The sequence below is a fragment of the Oryzias melastigma genome, linkage group LG3 (genome assembly GCF_002922805.2).
Source record: "Oryzias melastigma strain HK-1 linkage group LG3, ASM292280v2, whole genome shotgun sequence".
NCBI lineage: Eukaryota > Metazoa > Chordata > Actinopteri > Beloniformes > Adrianichthyidae > Oryzias > Oryzias melastigma.
The window spans coordinates 8,103,733-8,123,278 of NC_050514.1; the positions used below are offsets into that span (position 1 = coordinate 8,103,733).

Consider the following 19,546-nt stretch of genomic DNA (forward strand, 5'->3'; position numbering starts at 1 on the left):
AATAGCTTCTAAGCTAACTCTGGCGCATTGGCAGGAATGCTTTTTAATGTGCAATGTCCCTGTCAAATAAATGAATAAATAAATAAATGATCCCCAAGAATGACAGCTCAGATGATGACTTCATCTTCTTTTCCTCTTTAATTGCAGGAAAAATATACAGCAACTCTTCTCCATAAACATCTCTCTCTTTGAGAGAGTGGTTTTATGCATGTCCGTGTGTGTGGTTCTACAACAGAATAAAGAAAACAAGCAATATAATGAATAAATAATAATAATACATTTTATTTATATGGCGTCTTTCTTGGCACTCAAGGTCGCCTCACAGTACATAAATAAAAGCATAAAAACACAACAATAGCATAAAAATAAAACAGCTAAATAACAAACACAACACCGAGTCAAAACTACAGGTAAGTGTCAAGTATTGAAAGCACTGTGAAAGAGGTTCGTTTTCAGGTGTTTGGAGAATTGAGAAAAAGAGTCCATATTTTGTAGATCAGAGGGGAGGGAGTTCCAGAGTTGTGGGCAGAGGTGCTGAATGCTCTACCCCCCATGGTGATGAGACGTGATCGTGGAGGAACCAGTCGGAGGGAGGAAGAGGATCTGAAGGAGCGGGTGGGAGTAGCGACAGTCAGAAGCTCTGAAAGATACGGAGGGGCGAGGTTGTGGAGGGCTTTGAAAGTTAAAATGAGGATTTTGTAGGTGATCCGGTGAGGTACTGGTAACCAATGGAGCTGCTGTAGGATGGGTGTAATATGCTGAATGGAGGGGGTTTGGGTTATTATCCGAGCAGCTGAGTTCTGAACCAGTTGAAGCTTGCGGAGGGTTTTTTGAGGAAGTCCAGAAAGAAGGGAGTTATAGTAGTCAATACGGGAGGTGACGAGACTGTGGACCAGGACAGCTGTGGAGTGAGGGGTGAGAGAGGGACGGAGACGACGGATGTTACAGAGATGAAAGTAAGCGGTCCGGGTGATGTGGTTGATGTGGGCAGAGAAGGACAGAGTGCTGTCAAGGATGCCACCCAGACTCTTAACCTGATCTAAACCAAATACAATCATATTTATGATTCTGCATTATAGCAACAGGCTAAATCTAGCGTTGTAAAACGTTCCAACAAACTACATTAACTTTAAAGTAAACAGAAAATGCCCACACTCATTAAAAAGGAGATTTATCCTCTATAAAAACAGAAATATGGCTGACCGCTCTCATGGAAGCACACTTGAGCTTATAAAACCAAACTACTCTGAAACATTGCCGTTCTGCTGCACTGTTTACTTTCGGTTTCAACTGGTTTCAATGTATCCCTTTTAATACTTAAAAAACGTCCACGCCCTCTAGAGACGAACTTGAGAACAACACCTTAGTCCATCTTCAGAACAATCATTCAGTGTAAAACTCAGTAACTGGTGAAAAAAAGACTCAGCATGCTTTGAATGTCTCTGTGTTATGGTCTAAAATTCTGACATTTCCTTAAAATTGTATTATAATTTTTGCTGAAATACAAAAAAACAATTTCTTAGTTTGGCACAGAAGTTACTCAAATAAAGCAGAAGTGTGATAAGAGGAGACTTCTAGGGAATGTAATCCAGTTCTTGCTTTCCTCTGGTAATAGGACAGGTGTTTGTCAACAGTTCAGGCTGAACACTCAAACGCCACAGAGGGTCACTAATATTACCATAAAGGGCTTTGAAGCTGCTTATCTGCTTCCATGCTGCCAGGATTTTACTATGAAGAGAACAGGAGACAGTTAAGGAGTAGTGTAGCACGTTTGATTAAGCACAGGTGTAAAATGTATTGGGCTAGACAGGTTCTCTCAGGGAGGAAGTGTGGAGGTGTAAAATCACACAACAGCTTGTTTGATTTGATGAATTATATTTACAGGTAAAAACAATATATGACAGAGACAATATGTACAGTGTAAACCAGTCCAAAATTAGTCCAGAAGTTTCCTTCAATTTAACCCTCTGTGAGTGTTGAAGAACAAGTCTTTTAGAGTAGATGGACAGAAAGCTCTAATGCTTGATGCTTGGTGGAATTGAAGTGTTGAAGTGTTTATGTAACCACATAAACACTACTGTAACCACATCGGTAGGGACTGTGGTTCACTTGGTCCAGGAGGGCTCAGCTGGCTCGCCATCAGGAGATGAGAGGAGAATTTTCCCCCAGTGTAAAAACCTGGCCAGTCAAAGGGTAAAAGTTATTTTAGCAGCTCAATTGGTGCAGGTTGTTCTGCAGCAAGGGTGTAGTTGTTAACTCCCGAGTGTCTGTCAAACATCTCCACCACGTTGTTGTATTGACACGGGACGCAAATCACATTCTGAAATCTCGCGATACTTCCCGGGAGTGCATGTGCAGCAGTCCAAAGGGACAACTAAAGGGGCATGTGGAACGTGTGGGTTACAGTTGTCGGTGTTAACAGCTACAGTGAAAAACTAAATAAACAAAAAAGAGTGAAGAGTTTTTAGTCATTGCTTGTCTTTCCAAGTTTATCTTCCAGTATCCACTTCTCATGAGAGCAAAGCCTCAGAGGATCCAGAGACTGGGTGGAGTTTGACCAAGTTTTAATCCCAGTACTTGAAACAGTGTTTCAAAATACCTGGCATACATCCTCAGGAAAAGATCCTTAAACCAAAATGTCCAACACAAAATGCACGAAGAAGCGTTCTTATATGCAGAGAAAATATTCAACACAACAGCTGTGCTTCTCTAGGAGGGAGAACCAGCGCCAAACTGGGAGGAGCCACGCGATCTGCAGAGAACCAGAACCAAACACAGACACTTCTGCTCTCCGTCTGTCCTCAAACTGGGATGTTCATGCAGACAAACGGGCTTTCGTGCTTCCAAACTCCTTTCACAAGATTTGAAACTCCAAACTGAAAAATTCCACATCCTGATGTGAAATGAATAATTATTTATAGACCCGCTCTGATGAAAATGGTGGTTTGATATTTTTAACATGTTTTTGTGGTCCTTTTTTCATGATGGAGGACATTTAAAAAGAAAATTAAGATTATTAATGTATTTCTGGGTATTTCTTTATTCAAATTGTTGTTGTTCTGGAACAGATGAAAAAAGGATGTTTGAAAAAGAGTTTGTGATGTAGAAACATTGCTGGCTACAAGCTCTCAGCACCAGTAGGGATGGAGGGGGTGTTGTTGCTCCATGCCAACATCCTGGCCAAAACTCAGAGAATTTCTAATGAACTCCAGCCGCTCTACAGAAACTATGTCCTAGGAAACGACACAGTTTTTGATCTGGGCTAAAAACTACATCATAATTAATTAAAAGACCACTGGGAACACTTTGTAAATAGAACAAATGAGTATAGTAGTGGGACTTTAAATGAGTCATTGAATTAAGCTAATAGTAACTCCCATCACACAAGCCTTAAATGAAGCTGTAGAAATCCATCAGACAACACAACATCTCTGTTCATTGATGGTTTAAGGTGACTCGATTGATGGTTTTATGCTAAAGCAGCGTCTCTTTGGCATCGGTTTTTAAATACTGCATGCTGCTTTGACTGAATTCAGCAAATAAAGGTGGATGGATGCATCTCTACCTTGCTCACTTTATCGAAACGTGTTGCTCAGGGGTCAGTCTTTGAACCACTTTTGTTCATAATTCATATCAAAATATTAATCAGAGCTTGGTAAATGGAAGCTTCCACTTGTGCAGAAAATGCAGCGTCATGCAGCTCAGCAGTTGAGGCTTCTACTCGGCTGCAGGAAGCTTGTGATGTCATTCAGTCTAACCTTGTTGTTGTAATTGATGTAAAAATCAACGTTTTGTTTTTCTTTTTCTCTCAATACAGACAGTTTCTGAAAAAAATATAGCCAGTTATCACTCCTCAGAAACAGTTATGGATCTCTCTGTTCTCCAGTTGGTGCAGTCCAGATATTTGGTGTTTTACATTGATGACTCTCTTTTCATTCTTCAGCGGCTGGTAGGTCAGACTGGGGGTTTGACCTCAGAACTACGTCCCATCAGGGTGCACTAAAAATATTTGAAGCCAATCTGTGACTGATTGGAGACAGAAATTGGATTGAGTGGAGTGTGGCACAAACCCAGACTTTATTTGGCTGATGTTATTCACACATAAATACATGAAAAGTTACCAAGCACAAAAACTGATGGGAAATTAATGTTGTCCACACATTATACATGCAGCCAAAGTGCACATTGCTATATTGCCCGCAAGTATTTTAGCCCTAAAACTAAGGTAACCAAGCAATGGGGAGGTTTGTTTATCTGTCACTAGTAAAAAAAAAAAAAAAAATGCAGCACACCGCTCTTTCTTCTCCCCTCTCAATTTGTATTTTACAAAACACTCTAGCTGAACTTGTCATGCCTCTCCTGTTTCTACGGTAACCGAAAAATAAAAGAACCAGGAAGTTAGTTACTGCAACCCCACCCTAATTACAAAAGAATAGTTACTTCCTACTTCTTTTACTTCTTTAACATCTGGTACCAACACCTCTGTGAGCAACATAGCAATGGTATTTGCTGTGCCAAATGCCATTGGATGATGTTATCACCAAGGTTGCACAAATGGGTTGAGTGTGTAATACAAAAAGCTGTGATCCGTGCTGGAAGTTTTAAAGTCCCAGTCCAATGAAAAGGGTGGTTGTGGTGTTTTTAACTTGTTCTTATAGAATTTTTCTCATGTAGGACATTGAAAACAATTTAACTCCAATCCAGCTCAGTGACGACACACGATCAGAATGGATTTTTTACATACACCGTGATCGGATCAACAATTGCAATAAGGAGAGAACTCAAAGTGGAACTGAAAGATTTAATTGTGAAGTTACTTGTGAAGCATGAATAAGAGTCTTTTGGCGGTTGGGCTCTGGGCTGGAGAACTCTAGCTTGCTGATGCACGCTTTGGGCCAAGTGAAAGAGATCCCCCAAAAATTTTAGGATAGACTTACCTCAGGTGGTTTTTCCTAAAAGAGATACCAATTAGAAAGAAGACATGTTACGAGGAATGATCATGTACAGGAAGTATGGTTGCAGCTAAATGCACCCGCGATCGAGCTTAGCGCTGCAATGTGATGCTGCTGCTGAATGCACCTGCGATTGGCTTATGCATTGCGATATGGTTGAGCTTAGGCGTAGCTGTCATGGTCAGAAGAAAAGAGATGAATGGGTCATGAGAAGACAAATAGTTTATTGTGATGGAGAAGAGGTCCAGATAGGTTAAGGGTGTAGGGAGTCCAGGAGGGGGCGAGATCAGGAATAGTTGAATGGTTCCAGGCCAGCACAGACTAGAGACAGAAAACAGGAGGATTTGATTAGGAGAAGCGTAACAAGCCAGGGATGCAGACTCAGATGTGGGCTCAATACCACTTGAGCTTAGCAGACCGACTGGCAGGGAAAAGCTGGATGAACTGGTCTTAAATGTTGCTGGGGTGATGAGTTGCAGGTGTGCCATTATGCCCTGCCTCACGCTGGACACCTGTGGAGGAGAGATAGGAGAAAGCAAGCAACAGAACCAATGGAAGGAACCAAAAAGAAACAGGAGAGGGTAGCAAAGGGGTAGGAACGGTCAGACCCTGACAGTACCCGCCCCTCCACGGTTGCACCCAGGCGACCCACCGGGCTTGTCAGGATGGGTAGGATGGAACTCCCGCAGCATGTCTGGGTCCAGAACGTTGGCACGAGGTACCCAAGACCGTTCTTCAGGTCTTTAGCCCTCCCAGTCAATGAGATACTGGAGACCCCTGCCTTGGTGGCGTACGTCCAAGATGCGCCGAACAGTGAAAGCAGGGAAGTTGTCGACAAGCCGCGGGGGTGGAGGTGTGACATCAGGAGGGCTCAGGGGACTGAAGGAAACAGGTTTGAGTTGGGACATGTGAAAAACTGGGTGAATCCTCATGGAGGGCGGCAGGGTGAGCTCCATGGCAGAAGGATTTGGGCTGGAGTTTTTTCGAATCTCCTTTCAGGGGTATGTCTTGGGTGGAGAGCCAAACCAATTGCCGTGGACCATACGCTGGGGCGGCATCCCGCGACGGTCCGCCAGACGACTGTTTGCCTCAGCGGTCCGGAGAAGGGCTGCTCTGGCATCATGCCACGTTTTCCTGCACTTACTGATGTGCTGCTGAACCGAAGGGACTGCAATGTCAACCTCCTCTGATGGAAAAAGAGGGGGTTGGTAGCCCAAGGTCACCTCAAAGGGGGTAAAGCCCGTTGCATAAGACAGTTGGGAGTTGTGGGCATACTCAATCCACGGGAGGTGTTGCTCCCAAGTCAAAGGGTTCTGTGCTGCCACACATCGCAGAGATGCTCCTGGTTCAGCTGCTCTGCCTGACCATTTGACTGGGGATGAAAGCCAGAAGAGAAACACACAGAGGCACCAAGACAGGAACAAAAGGCTCTCCATACCTGGGAAGTGAACTATGGGCCTGCGTCGGAAACGATGTTAGACGGTATTCCATGGAGTCTGAAAACATGTTTGACCAGGAGGTCAGCGGTCACTGTTGCTGTGGGCAATTTTGGAAGAGCGACAAAATGTGCAACCTTGGAGAATCTGTCGACAATGGTGAGTATTACAGTTTTACCAGCTTATGGTGGTAAGCCAGTGACAAAGTCCAGGGCTATGTGTGACCAGGGGCGACTGGGAACCGGCAATGGATAGAGAAGACCAGCTAGTGGTCGGGAGGAAGCCTTTCCACGCGCACAGACAGAGCAAGCCAGGACAAAGTCTCGTGTGTCTTTGCTCATCCCAGACCACCAGAAGTGTCGCTTCAGTAGATGGAGGGTCCGGGCGACCCCTGGGTGACAGGAAAGATGAGAAGCATGGGTCCAATTTAGTACCTGGGCGCGGGCTGCAGCAGGAACGTAGAGTCGGTTTTCAGGGCCCATGCCAGGGTCAGGATCATGGGTCTGAGCCTTCTTCACCACAGATTCGATGTCCCAGGTGACAGCTGCAATCTGGCAGGAAGCTGGCAAGATGGGAGCTGGTTCAGAGGATTCTGGGTCTTCAGAGAACTGCCTAGAGAGGGCATCAGGTTTTAGGTTCCGGGACCCTGGTCGATAGGAAATAGTAAAACAGAACCGGTTAAAGAACAGAGACCACCTAGCCTGACGCGGGTTCAACCCCTTGGCGTCTTTCAGGTAGGCTAGGTTTTTGTGGTCTGTCCAAATGGTGAATGGGTGTTTTTCCCCCCTCGAGCCAATGTCTCCACTCCTCCAAAGCCAACTTAATGGCCAAAAGCTCCTTGTCTCCAATGTTGTAATTCTTTTCAGCAGGAGATAGTTTGCGAGAATAGAACGCACAAGGATGCATCTTCTTGTCGACTTCGGATACCTGGGAGAGGACAGCACCCACACCAGAGTCTGAGGCATCGATTTCCACAACAAAAGGCTTTTCTGGGTTGGGCTGACAAAGAACTGGTGCAGAAGTGAACCTTTGTTTTAGGGCATCAAAGGCCTCTTGTGATTGTGCAGACCAGGCGAACCGAATCTTGGTGGAGGTAAGTTGGGTGAGTGGTTGAACAACTGAACTGTAATTTTTGATGAATTTACGATAGAAATTTGCAAAACCAAGAAATTGTTGAAGTTGTTTTCAGGTGCTGGGGACTGGCCACTCTCTTATTGTTTTGATTTTTGAAGGGTCAGTTTTGAGTCGTCCGGAACCAAGAATGAAACCAAGAAACGTGACAGATTGAGTATGAAACTCACATTTCTCTGCTTTTACATACACTCCATTTTGTAGCAGACGTTGTAGAACCAGACGGACGTGGTGAAAATGTTCCTGAGAGACCCTGGGAAAAAATGAGAATGTCATCGAGGTAGACAAAAACAAACTTGTACAGGTAGTCATGGAGGATGTCATTAACAAAAGCTTGAAAAACAGCTGGTGCATTAGTGAGCCCGAAGGGCATGACTAAATACTCAAAATGTCCACGATGAGTGTTGAAAGCCGTTTTCCACTCGTCGCCTTTCCGGATTCAAATCTGGTTGTACGCACTGTGGAGGTAGAGTTTGGAAAAAATGGTTGCTCCCTGGAAAGATTCGAGGGCAGAGGAGATTAATGGAATTGGATATTTATTCTTAACTGTGATGTTGTTTAATCCACGATAGTCAATGCAGGGACGAAGTGTGCCGTCTTTTTTAGACACAAAAAAAGAAACCTGCTGCAACAGGCAAATTTGAAGGGCAAATATGACCATTTGCGAGGGCCTCACTGATGTATGATTCCATGGTTTCTCATTCAGGACGTGACAGGTTGTACAGGCGACTAGTGGGAAGTGTTGCACCATATGGCACAGTCGAATGGTCCGATATTCTGTTTGCACCCCCAACAGGGGCTGGCTAGATCCGGCCCTGATCCAAATGAGTCATGAAGCACTTGATAGAAATCCTCCTTATGAGATTTGGTAGAGTATTTAATTTTTATTTTTTCACCTTCAAATATGCTGTTCGAGAAGGGTGTACCTGCAGGCGCGGAGACCCAACAACGTTCTCAGGACCCAGGCTTTTTTAACACAGCGCCCCTACTGGCTGGAGGGCTAAAAGGACACTCCTCAACCCTCAGGACGATTTCAGGACAGCGCCTCCTTGCTGCTGAGTGCCATTTATCGATCTTTGTTTTTCTAAAATAAATTTTACTGATGGTGCAAATTGGGTATGATTCATTCACTCCAACCAGTAGGGGCGCTGTGTTGATTAAGCCTGGGTCCTGAGAATGAGGTACTGAGAACATTGCTGGGTCTCTAGGCCTGCAGGTTTCTATTACTGGTACTGTTCTAACAGGACAACACAAGGTCCTCATTATCCTTCCCCTCTCTCTCACTTATGGTACAAAAAGAAGTAAACACATCCGGATAAAATAATAAAGAGAAAAACAGAGTAAGACAACCAAACAACAACTCACGCAGACAAAAACCCAAATAAAAAAAAATTGAATTTACCTAGAAAAACAAAAGTAAAGGTATCCCACAATTCATTGCGCTTGGCAGATAGCAAGCCCAATTTGTACGTCAACGTCAGTGGGTATCTCTACACCATGTTATCACTGGACAGTAGGGCTGCCACAAACGATTGTTTCAATAGTCGACTAATCTCCTATTATTTTTTCCGATTAGTCGTCTAATCGGTTCATGCAGCGACTGGATGTAAAACACACATCTTGACCATAATTGGCTTTAAACTTGAAGTGTTTAAGCTATATGCTAACTAAAAATAAAGACAATAGTTTATTAAGCCTTTAATGAATCATGCAGGTTTTCTCCTTAATTTGTTTCTGGCTTTAAGACGAGTCTTAAATCAAATGAGGTAATCTGAATCAACTACAGAAAACTTATTAAAAGCCTGCAAGTATTTTTTAAAGCTTTAAAACATATATTTAATAAAACATGTGTAAAGTATTTCAAAAGCTATTAGCAGATATAACACACTCAAAATATTTGCTCACTGAGGCACGTTTATTAAAGCAATAATAACGTATTTGAACTGAAGATATATATATATATATATATATATATATATATATATATAAATATATTCTAAACTAAAGATATTCCTATACATAAAAAACCTCAGGATGCCCAGATAAACAAAGAGCTTTGAGACATTACATCTTTAAAAAAAATGGGGAAATGTATATTTTCAAAAAGGGAGAAAAGCAGGGGATGTTAGAATGTACATCAGTTCTTTCATTCTTTCATCCACTGCACATGCACAGAACGAAATTAAATCATATTTTTCAGTTTGGTGGACCGCCCTTAAACCTGTGTTACTTCTTTAATGTTGTGGTTACTTTGCTGCTTGTTGTCATTTTTGTGACTTTAAGTTACATTTAATTGTATGCTTATTCAGCTAATGTAATGCTACACTTGTAAACTTATCTCTGGACTTTTAGGCGAGCTCCTTCACTTCTGGGACTCGCACTACGCTCCATAACTCCGCGGCAGATCCGTACCGACACACAGCCTCTCTGTCTGTGCGGTGAACGTTTCATAATCTGCTCTCCGAACTTAACGACGTGATCGCGGCGCAGAATATGAATGAAGCCTTTGACGAGCGGCTCATTTCCAGTGTAAACTCATGACCTGCGCCGTCCTCGTGGCGTTTGGTTTGAAGAGCAAATTATGAAACGTTCACTATGCAGACAGAAGCGCCGCAGACACGGATCTGCTGCAGATCTTCTGGTTCATCTCCAAACAGCACAGCAATGACAGCCGAACAGGATCCATTTAAACCCATGGCAGCTAGCTGTGTTAGTGCCGATGTTAGCTTAGCTAGACAAAGCTCTCTGTTCAACGTGATCAAACTTAGTCACATCATGGTTCATCTTCATGCACCGCCATAGTGATCTCATGGAACACAAGTTCTGCCTTAAAGAAATTACATTGGACAATTTTCCTCTTTTATTTTTCTTATGTTTCCCACATTTTCGAGTTCAGTTAGCGTGTTGTTGTATTGTTGTTGATACTCCAGCCTACCCATTAGCATCACTGCTAACCGGATTAGCACCACTGCGCATGTGTGAAGAGAACGGCAGACCTGGAATTAGAAAGCGCGCAACGTAGTTTTGAGATCAAAACAAGGAAAAAACAAACAAAAAACGACGCGTCGACGACCTAAATAGTTGTCGACTATTTTAATAGTTGACGTAGTCGCGACTAATCGAATAACCGTGGCAACCCTACTGGACAGAGGGAGTAACATCCCGTATAAATGCCGTAGCTCCGGCGCCAAATGAGGCCAAATCTACTGACAGTGAAAGACCGAGTTTGTCTGAGTCGTGTTTTTAGGGCAGCTACAGTCCACAATCATGAGTAAGCTTATTGGCACTTCACATCCCTCCTTCCACTGAAAGCAGCTCGGGAGAAGATGTCAATCAAATGCTCAAGGTGGGGGCCAGCGGGCACCACACGCTGTCATTTGACGCGTCTGATTGGTCGGTTTTTAACTTGACTAACTTACGGTAAGGAAAAAAAATATCCTGGAAAAAACTAATTTGCAAGAAGAACGTGTTAGGAAGATAGATACTTGTTCAAAAAGGGTTATTCTGACAAATAAAATCAGTATTTTTTGTTACAGTGTTGTTTGTTGCCTGTTTGTCTATTATTACATCAAACTGAAAATGAATGTTATAATTGTACACCTATTAAAATAATTTTACTAACACATGTTAGTGTTGGACTACATTTATTTTTAGACTAGACTTGAGCTCCCCTTTCTTATTTCATATTGAGACACGTTGAAAAAAGGACTTCTTTTTATCGATTAATATTTACATTCAAGATTCTATTTTATGTTTCGACTTCCGAAAAAGAGAGCACCGCCACTTCTTGTTGTCCACTTAAAGCACTGACTGTGACCTAGTTATTAGTTTACTGCATCTGAAAGAAACCTTTAGGGCTTGAGCAATGAGAATGAAGGCAATTGACACATTGTGTGAACTTAAGTATTACCATTGAAATTTACCACCATCAGCTATATGAGACCAGAGAAGCTAAGGCTTGAAGGATTTTTGAGCCGTGAGGATTACATCATAATTTGGACATATGCAAAATTTTATATATACAGCTGAGCTAGCGACCCAGATGTTTGAGAGGCTGAAGAGGCTCCTCGAGTGGCAGCTGTCACGCCCATGTATTGTTCCAGAGGTGGCAGCCACTAACTGTGGGAATACCACGAAAGGTAGAACACAAACTGACATACTTGAAATGGACAGGCTAATTTTACAGCAACTATTCCTCTTGATAAAACCCCCAAAACCAATGGAAAATAGCCGCATCGGGGAAAAAAACGCAGAGAGCAAGACATATTGCGACACCACACCAAACAAGACGACCAAGGTAGCATAAACACATCCTGCAACTCAAAGCAAAGCAAGGAAGCACTGGAACACGCAAAACTATATGCAGCAGCGGCAAGCAGCCGCACCCAGTACACGCTGCCAAACGACGGTGAAACCCCGAGAACTGGGAGTGAAGCCGAAAAGACACTTGGCTCAAGGGACGGCGGGCCACAGCGTGCGGGAACGCGAACACCAGGAAACACAGAGGTACCAGAGCCAGCGGAGCACAGGGGCCGATGCGCCGCTGAAGAGCGCAGGAAGAGCAGACACCCTCCAGAGGCGAAACGGCAATCGCTAACAGCAGAAAGGAGCGAGCATGCGTGACACAGCTATACCTGGAAGATAAAAGAGCGGCGGAAGAAGGCAGAACAAGAGCTGCACCCCTCCCGAACGAGCAGGACTTCACCGTAAGCGTCCGACCACGACAGCAACCAACCCGTAGTAGCAGCAGCACCCGGGAAACCGGCACAATGTCCAGAATGTGGAGAAAACAAACTTTACTGAATTTAAAGGCAGAAGTTTGATTGTGATTGGCTGTGAAGAAAGAGAGTGCTTTAGCTATTGGCTCCCAATGCATACCAATTGATGACGTGGAGATGATGATGAACACCTGCATGCATGAGGAAAATAATATATCTTCCTTATTGAAATTGTGCTAAAGCTTCACAACCCACCCATCTCGATCGGAAGGAAAGTTGGATCCGAATGAATCTGATCGGGCCAGAGTTTTCCCAATGGTGTGTCTACATGATGCGTTTTTATTCTGATCAGGCATTTATTCCGATTACTTGTGGCCATGTAAACGTAGCTAATGTTAATGATCTGAACGTTTTTGCTAGTTCCATGTAACACTGCATGCTGTTAACAATCTCAGTATTATTTTACAAATAAATTCAACAGTATGTGAACTGTATTAAATTAATATAAATATTTGTAAAACAGATTGTCAATTATTAATGTACTTCTAATCAAATGTGTCTAAATGTGTAAAGCATGTGAACTCTAAATTGAATTGAATTGAGTGGATCAAAAGAATTTTTTAAAAATCCGAATCAAATTGATCCAGGCTCTTGTGAATCAAATTGAATTGAATCATTACTGGACATTATTATTGATACCCAGCCCCAATTAAAACTGCATTTTTGAGTTTTTCTTTTTTCAAATCATGAAACATCAGGAGCTCAAGTTTGTGATGCAGCAACTGTCAGTAGTATAAACCTGCAGGCCCGGAGACCCAGCAGCGTTCTCAGGACCGCATTCTCAGGACCGCATTCTCAGGACCGCATTCTCAGGACCCAGGCTTTTTTAACACAGCACCCCTACTGGTTGGAGTTTGTTTTGTTACTTTCTTAAGACTTTACGAGGCACATTGCACACGTGAGTGGTAAGAGTAAAAACATTATCGAAGCGCTTTTACAACTTGAACAACTAGGTAATTTATCAGATGATTCTTAAAATATAAAAAACTAAATTACCAATAAATTTCTGTTTTTTGCAGACACATAAACATTGATGTCTATATGAAGCTTAGCTTAGCTTTTATCCAAATTAATGTTGTTTGTGTAAATCTAAATTAATGATGTTTTTTTAGCAATACATCTTGCAGAATTTTACAGCATGCACAATTTTTTTAATCTTTTCATCTTTTTTATTTGCTATAATTTTCTTTTGTTTAATTCATTAACATTGCCTCATTAGAGCCCAAATATGGTGTGCATGTATGACAAAACAGGGGAAAACAAAATGTTTACTGAGCAAAGCCACATATGAATTGTTATGTATTTTACTATTTTTGCAGTGTAATATACAAACTTGAATCATTGCTATTGTCCAAAAATATTACTTCTTATAATAATATTAAGTATTTATGCTGTATTGTTCAGGAGTAAATTACTTTTATACTGTAGGTCCACACTTGTACATTTGACTTGTATATCTTTATTTCCTGATAGATAAAATTCAAAAGAGGAAATCTTCAGATGAAAGTGGGTCAAATACTGCAGCAATGACTACTGCCCATTTTGTTCTACAAAGAATTTCCAACCAACAAGTTTATTAAAAGTTTAAAGGCTCAAATTAAGTATCCAAGACTTAAAAAAATGATAAAATTAAGATAAACATTGGAAATATTCAGTCATAATCACAGTTGAGGGTGAATGAAACATACACAATTCTCACCATTAGTAAAATTTATTAAAAAAATAAATAAATAAACGATAAACGGCACCCAGCAGCAAGGAGGCACTGTCTCAAAAAACAAGTCCTGAAATCGTCCTGAGGATGCTGTTAGTCCTCCAGCCAGTAGGGGCACTATGATAAAAAAGCCAGGGGTCTGAGAATGCGGTCCTGAGGATGCTGTTAGTCCTCCAACCAGTAGGGGCGCTGTGTTAAAAAAGCCAGGGGCCTGAGAATGCGGTCCTGAGAACGTTGTTAGTCCTCCAACCAGTAGGGGCGCTATGATAAAAAAGCCAGGGGCCTGAGAATGCGGTCCTGAGAATGCGGTCCTGAGAACGCTGCTGGGTCTCCGGGCCTGCAGGTACACCCTTCTCGCAACTGCCATGGGCGTGACAGCATCTCCCTGCTCTACTTCAATTCTGAAACATCCTCCTGCAAACAAATAGATCCATGCACATCTTCATTTTCCTTGTCTGAGCTGCTATCTGGCTTACAACTGTAAAGCTCAAAAGATCCATTATTGCTCTCCTTTTTTTTTTTTTTTTTTTGGAATGCTAATGTTAGCTTGGGCTTGTGAGGTGCTAAAATCTAGCAGTAGAGTGAAACAAAGGGCTGATGGGAGTTTGGTGGAGCTAACTTTTGTGCCAGCAGTACCGTCCACAACTTAAAACTGCATCATCATAATAAAAGGAACACTTTAACAATAGATAAAAATACAGTTGGAGTGGGACTTTAAAGCAATAATCTAAGTCATTTTATCACCTCTAATGTGATTTTTGTTAAATTGCAACATAAAATCAAATTCCTCTTATCAGTTATTGAATTAATTTAAGAGAATATCTAACATTTGAACATCCTGAATGTGGATTTTCTTTGCATCCTTCTATTGGATGTAAACATTGTTAAAGTAGCTTTCCTTCTTTCCATTAGCAGAATGAAGAAGTTTTGTTGGGATAAATGCATACTGTGGATGGCATCTCAGTGGCCACATCTAGGTCTCTACACAGATGAAATTCTGAGAGGAAAGTGTTTGCTTTTTTTGTTTCTCCTCAAAACGGTTCCCCTGGAGTGTTTTCATAAATAATGAAGCAGCATGTGCGAGCTCAGATGAATGACACATCCAACCCTCTGAGGACAGAGGAGATCACAGAAACAAAGTCGTAGAAAGATGCTTTAATTAGTGTTGTTTTACTCATCAGCCTGAAGTGTCACAGTATTATCTGCTGCTGACTAATGTGGAGCAAAGCCAAAGTCTTGTCTTTATTAATAGTGCGTTAATTCATATCATTTATCAGGAGGAAACGTTTGTTGTTCTGTTTTTCTGGCATGTTTCACTCCAACAAGAAGATCAGATCAGATGTGTAGAGAATGTGTGTGCGGATCCTCTGACCAGATAAAAAAACAATATGTTTCATGTGTGGACATCAGTAGCACACAGAGAAATTAAGAGCAGGATTTAGTCCTGACAGAACTGAAGCTGCTAATGTGGATTTTTATGTTTGAGCACATGTAACCCTTAAGTGCTGCTGCTGTATGTGGCAGCTCTAAATGTCATCAAATGGAGTTACTCTAGCCTTAGGTTCGATGAGGAGACTGTTCACAGTCATATGTTCTAAAATTTGGAATATTGCACCCCAAGAAATCACACTGAAACACTTGGGACTAGAATTGAATTATTATTATTTGAGATTATGACAAAAATAGGAATAACAGTCTGCAAAAACTCAGTGTAAATTCAAATTATTTCCAAGTACGTAAAATTTGAACCCAAAACAAAAACAAGTGGCCACTGACTTGAAAAGAATTTTCAAATAAAACTGAGATCTCAGATAAGATTGTATAAGTACTAGAGTTCAATCCTTTTTTTTAAGAATAAAATAATAAAACACTTGAGTGCACTCAAAAAAATGAAAGAAACCCACTTAATGTCCAAACCGAGATTTCCTGAAGGCGGATGAGAGATGAGTAGAGGGGATTAGAGATGAGAAGATGGTAGAATGATGGTAGATGAAAAGATGAAGGCCGGGATCCAGGTGAACTCCAGGAAAAAAACAGTCCTCACAAATATGCAGAAAATAATTAAATATTGTCCATGATAACCTTTTAACATTATTTACATTTTATCACTGTCTTTTCCTTTTCAGAAAGTCAAAGCTTAAAATACACAACAAAATTAAATAAACATGAAAAAAACGAGTCAAAACTAGCTTGCTGGGTATTTAGCCTGCAACACGTGGTGAACTGCGGAGACTTCACACATGAAACTTCAACAAAAATGTATATTAATCACATATTTCCTTAGTTACCTCGACTGATTTTTATAACATTAAGGTTCCATTTCACCTCTTTTTTTAATCAGTCGATACACTTTACTGGATCATATAGCAGCCTAATATTACACAAAATGCGGTTGCCACTCATCGAGATAACCAACTTTTCCACAATTTTCAAACTCCACCCTTGGTTTTCACCAGATTTATCTTCTTCCCAGGTACACACTAACTGTTGAAAATTAATTTTTGTTTGGTCTAACTTAGCTACTCTTTTAATAAACTACAATTTCACAGTTTTTTATTTTTTTTTACCTCGCTCAGGTCTTTTTTCTTCCTTTCACTCTCTGCTTCTCGCTCATGGAAAAGCGTCAACTATCAAAACAATGACGGGATGATCGCATTGATCACTGTAGATATTTATTGTACTGCTCCTTAATATTACCATATTTCACCTACTGTATAGAAGTTTGGGGTAATAATGATAAGAGTTCACTACATCCTCTCTTTCTGCTTCAGAAACGAGCCATCAGAATTATACATAAAGCCGGTTATCTTGATCACACTAAGAATTTATTTGATCAATCCAGAATTTTAAAACTGTCTGACCTTGTTGAGCTTTACACTGCACAGTTAATATACAGAGCTAGTGGGAAAACATTCATTCATTCATCCATCTTCCTGGCCGCTTCTTCCCTTTTGGGGTCGCGGGGTGCCGGAGCCTATCCCAGCTACTGAAGGGCGAAGGCGGGGTTCACCCTGGACAGGTCTCCAGTCTGTCACAGGGCCTCAATCACACACACATTCACACTCACACCTAGGGGCAATTTAGAGTCACCAATTAACCTATGAAGCATGTTTTTGGACGGTGGGAGGAAGCCGGAGTCCCCGGTGAAAACCCACGCATGCACGGGGAGAACATGCAAACTCCACACAGAAAGGTCCCCAGTCGATGTTTTTCAGATACCCCAGCCGGGAATCGAACCAGGGCCTTCTTGCTGTGAGGCAAGAGCGCTAACCACCACGCCACCGTGCTGCCTATCCAGAAATAGTTGTTAGAAAATGAAGGAGGAACAAACTGAGAGGATGCAGGAACTTCAAGGTCAGATTGATAAGAACCACAAAGAAAAGTTTCTGTGTTTCTGTGTGAGGCATTAAACTCTGGAACAAGTTAAGTAATGAGCTCAAACAATGTTCAAGCATTTATACATTCAAGAAAATGGATAAAGAAACTCTAATCTATGAAGATAAGACGAGTTAAAGATCAACTGGTGTTTGAAGAATTCCAAATGTCTGAACTTGAATGTGATGAAATAATCAAAGATTTTTCAAATGTAATCAATGAGTTTTATGTTATGTAATATGCAGGAATAATTACTGAAATGTTTACAATCACTATGGTACTAATTTTCTTTACTTGATCCAAAATATGTAGCAATGATTACAGGATTATTGTAATTATGTGTTCTAAAGATAATCAATGATTATTAGATATTGTGTGAATCATTAATGTTTACTGAAAATATCTAAGAATTCTTTCAGAGAATGATCAATAAGAACTCTATGGTTACTTTAAAACTTAATTTCAATGTGTAATGATTATTTTTTCTGCATCAATATAACATTGTACTTTGATGATAATCAATGAGTATTACATATCTGTTACATGATGTATAATTGATGTTGCTGTTTACTATAATAATGTTTGATGAGATTAATCAATAATCAACAAGAACACAACTTTACTATTGGGAATTACAAACAAAAACAAAACTAAACAACCGGATTAGATAATTATGTAAAACAGTGAAATATAGTAACTAAGTGTCAGCATTTCCCCTTCTGGCTCCACATACGACCACCAGAGGGAGCCCTCACCTGAATATTGACCCTGCACTCCCTCTCTACACCCAGCCAGATCTCCTCAGCTGTTTTCAATCCACCTCATCACCACCAGTGTATATAGTCTGCCTTCAGTCACCACCTCACTGCGAAGCCTTGTATTGCCCTGCATACATCTCTGAGCATTTTCTAGTTACTGTGTCTCCTGGTTTTGATCTCAGCTTGTTTCTTCGGTTTCCTGCCTGCCTCCTCCCTCGACCCACGCCTGGACTCTGACCACGCTTATGTCTAGCCCTTGTCCATTAAACCATTTGCATATGGATCCAAACGTCTCAGCCTCTTCGTCACAGAAGGCTTCGCCATCCATGGATCCAGCAATGGGGGTTCCCCAGCCTCTGAATCCTGCAGGTTTTTCCTACATGCTGCTGGAACAGGGCCGTCAACTGCATTGCCTGTCTGCCACTATAGAAGCCATCATGGAGCGGCTCACTACGCTTCCTGCAGCTCCAGCTCCCAACCAGCCCACGTCCACCGCCACTGCAGGACCTGATGTTTCTCCTGTCCTTTCAGCATCTGAGCCACGACTCTCACAGGGAAACCAGAACAGTGTCCTGGCTTCCTGATGCAATGTCAGCTCTACCTCCATCAACAGGCTGCTCATTATCCCACTGAGGAAGCCAGGGTTTCATTCCTATGTTCTTTACTGTCTGGTGATGCTTTGGAGTGGTTGGCTGCCATGTGGACAGGTGGGACATTGCCGTTTCATTCCTACACTGAATTTACTGAGCTCCTTCGTTCAGTGTTTCAACATGCTGCTGACGGGAGGGATCCAGGAGAACGGCTACTTGACATCCAACAAAGTTCCGACACTGCGGCTGTTTACTCATTGAGATTTCGGACTTTGGCTGCCCAGACCTCCTGGTCTGCTGACAGTTTGAAAACAGTTTACCGCCGAGGACTTTCTAGAGAGCTCCAGCGTGAAATTGCCTGCCGTGATGAAGATTTGCTAACTTCTACCGTCGGTTCATTCGGGGCTTTAGTATAGTGGCAGCTCCTTTAACTTCCCTCCTGAAAGGTGCAACCAAAACCCTTCGCTGGACTCCTGGGGCTTTATCTGCTTTCCAAGGGTTGAAGCAACGTTTCTCTCGCTCCCCCATACTGCACCACCCCGATCCCACTAAACAGTTTATAGTGGAGGTGGACGCTTCCAACACCGGGGTAGGTGCAGTCCTTTCCCAACGTCATGGTCAGCCCCAAAAGATGTACCCTTGTGCATTCTTTTCTCGCAAGTTATCTGACCCTGAGTGAAACTATGATGTGGGGGATCGAGAACTACTCACAATGAAGGAGGCATTCACAGAATGGAGGCACTGGTTGGAGGGGGCCGCGGAACCCTTCCTAGTCCTTACTGATCACAAAAACTTACAATACATCAAAACGG

The 19,546-nt window shown here is 41.9% G+C and overlaps 1 protein-coding gene across 2 annotated transcripts in view; it reads left to right on the forward strand.

Annotated features, from left to right (window-relative positions):
• Positions 1 to 19,546, forward strand: part of LOC112160641 (SH3 and multiple ankyrin repeat domains protein 2) — a 531,836-nt gene that overhangs the window by 365,560 nt on the left and 146,730 nt on the right. The window lies entirely within an intron of this gene.